This window comes from Macrotis lagotis, chromosome 3, assembly GCF_037893015.1.
Source record: "Macrotis lagotis isolate mMagLag1 chromosome 3, bilby.v1.9.chrom.fasta, whole genome shotgun sequence".
In the NCBI taxonomy this organism is placed as follows: Eukaryota; Metazoa; Chordata; class Mammalia; order Peramelemorphia; family Peramelidae; genus Macrotis; species Macrotis lagotis.
This window is the reverse complement of record NC_133660.1, coordinates 220,194,727-220,198,071: the sequence shown is the minus strand read 5'-3', so window position 1 is coordinate 220,198,071 and position 3,345 is coordinate 220,194,727.

Here is a 3,345-nt window from a genome sequence, read left to right as displayed (position 1 = left end):
GGTTATATTTTCTAATATGTACATTTTTTTCCTGTCACTACAATTATTAAAAAAGCTCGTTAAGAGCAGGAATTTTTTCTGCTTATATCTATTTGGTAATATCTGGTATCATATAATAGTACTACACTGTACTAGGTTTAATAGATGTCTAATAAGAGCTTGTTAAATTGAATTATGAATGACTAGCAACTAGTCATTCATTGAATTTAAAGGAATCCTTTGATCCTAAATGCCATTTTAGAGATGAGGAAACTGGAGCCCAGATAGATAATTACTGACTCAAGCAAGATTACATAATTGGTGCCAATTCAAGTGTACTTTCCACTATACAATGTTGATGTGATTTGGAATAGTTGATAACAGTCCTTTTTCTTTGAGACCACAGAATCTGATGGTGGGGCCTCTTAATTAAGCCCTTACTCCAAAGAACTTTGGGACACATCTCCTCTAGGTCCCCTCTATGCTGATTCTCCACAGTAGAAAGCAATGGAAGAATTTTTAACTAGTTTTCTAAAGGCTGTTTGTTTGCTATTTCCTTTTGTTGATTTTTAACTGAGAGTTTAAGAATCCTGTGATACTAAGTCCTCACACAGTAATCATATTATCCATTTGATAGATTTCTTTTTTTAAAAATTATTATTTTTTCAATTAAATGTAAAGACAGTTTTTAACATTTTATTTTTGTGAAGTTTTCTTCCTCCCACTCTCATTTCAAGTAATCTGATAAAGGTTATACATTTATAGTCATATTAGTCATTCTATGAAAGAAAAATCAAAATAAAAGGAAAAAATATGGGGAAAGAAAAAACAAAAAACAAATTAAAAAAAAGTTAAAATTGTATGCTTTGATCTGAATTCAGATTCCAGAATTCTTTCTCTGGATGTAGATGGCATTTTCCTTTAGAATTCTTTTAGAATTGTCTTTGATCACTCTATTGTAGAGAAGAGCTAAGCCTGTAAGAGCTGATCATCACATAATGTTGCCATTGAGATCTACAATGTTCTCCTGGTTCTGTTCACTTTACTCAGCATCAGTTCATATGTTTCCAGGTTTTTCTGAAATTCAGCTGGTCATCATTTCTTATGGAACAAATATTCCATTACATTCATATACCACAACCTGTTCAGTCATTCCCCAATTGATGGGCATCCCCTCAATTTCCAATTCTTTGCCATCACAAAAGAGCTGATATGAATATTTTTGTACCTGAAGGTCCTTTTTCGCCCCCCTTTTTTATGATCTCAATGGGATATAGACTCAGTTATCTAACAGATTTCTGAGCCAGTGTTTCCCTGTGTGTAGAAGATGGTTTAAATGTTTCTTGGGAGAAATATAGTGCTTTACCGAATCTTAAAATATTTTTGGTGATTGATAGAAAAGCTTTTCTATCTAAATGAAACCTGTATTCAGAATATGGAAGTTATTTTCTATAAAACAGTCATTTTCAAGGAAGGCTAAAATTATATCCATTTCATTTGACCACAATTCCATAAATTCAGTTTTCTCCTTGTGGAAAAATATTAAGAGAGATTAAGTGGCATATGTAGAGGAAGTTCTAAAATTTCTTCATACAGTCAAAGGATGGGAGGGGTTTATCACAGCTTGAGGCAGATCTGCTGGTATATTCATAGAGCCTTAAAAATTTTACAGCTTTTCAGTCCTTATGTTATGGATATGTGTAAATATTTTTAAATGGCCAGCCCTAATATGGTGGAGAAGCCCAAAAGTACCTTGAGTTTGAGCTCTATGTCAAGAATATTTTAATTTTCATCCAAAAGTTCTGCTGGGGTCCTAAAGTTAGAAGTTGCTTGATTTTTCCATCTCTAGTCTTGGCCTAGTTTCTGAAGGGAAATGGTCTACTCGTGTTGTTAAAAGGAGTCAAGATCTGTAGAAGGGAATGTGAAATAGTAGCATTTTAATAACCTAATAAACTCCAATAATCTGATTTTTTTTTAAACTGACAGGATTAGACACCCCTATTCTCAGTAAACACTTTCTCTGTCCATTCCATGCCTTCTTCCAATATCCCACTATATATTTTTATATTAATAAAGTTCCATACCAAAGGATAAAGGTTATCACAAAGGATAAAGTAGACAACATTTCTGGTGCTATTCTTGTGGAAAAGGGGGAGAATTTTAAACTAGGATGAATTCATAACTGGTCAAATGGCTGAACCTAAATAATAGTCATTAATGATTTACTGTTAACTTTGAAGGATATGACCAATAGAGCTCTCCAGTTTTGCTTGTGATTCTGTGCTATTTAACATTTTTATAAGTGGTTTGGATAAATATATAAATGCCTATTAATTTTGTAACTGACAAAAAAACCAGATGACAGGATACAAAAAGATTTTGACAGATTAGTACGTTGAAATAAATCTAATACGATGAAATTCCATGGGAATGAATATTATTATAAGGTCTTAAGCTTGGGTTCAGAAAATCAAATTCAAAAGTACAAAATGTGAAAGACTACATTTTATGTCAAGTGTATGTGGCAACAATGTGAGAAAGCAGCTAAGAAAGGTAATTAATTCAGTCTTCAATTATATTAAGAGAATTATATATGTCTTCCAGAAATAAGGAAATGATAGTCCCATTATTCTTTGCCCTGTTCAGACCACATCCTGAGTATTTTGCACAATTCTAGGAGTCTTATTTTAAGGACACAGATAAGTAGAATAGTGTATAGATGAAGGCAGCTTGACTGATGGAGATTCTCAAGTTTTTCCAAATGAGTTTATATTCTAAATCAATGTTGCCCTTGGCTCACAGTCTCTACTTGGCAACGAGTACCAGCTGAGGCAATTTCAAAGCTCTTGTAGTCTACTTGGTATGATGATTAATTTATATCAGGTAAATTCTCATAGAAAATAGTCATGGTCAAATGTTGATAGCTATTCTTTTAAAAATTTCCTATTTTTAGAAGCTATTTACATAAGTCAAATTGGAGCCATTTTAATGACATGCCATATCTTTTCATTTTATGCTCAAGATATTGTAAGAAGTACTGAAATAGTTTCTTAAAATGTTTCTTAAAAATGTTATTTCCTTGTCTATGGGTTACTTCCACTATACATCCCCTTGAAGATATTGCCATTTCAGTAAAAAGAAAATGGATGGAACCCTTTTGAGTTCTAGGGGATGAGCCAAGAGTTCTAGGGGAATTCAAAGCTCTCTTCCAAAGCTTGTATAATAAAGATAATTCAGTCCATTTCTCCTTCTAGAGACTGCAGAAGATAGGTATGAGGACTAGTGGGGAAATGTCCTTGCACTAATTGCCTGGAAATAGGCAATTCTTTCAATACCATTTTTTTTTCCTAATACCATTAATCTGGA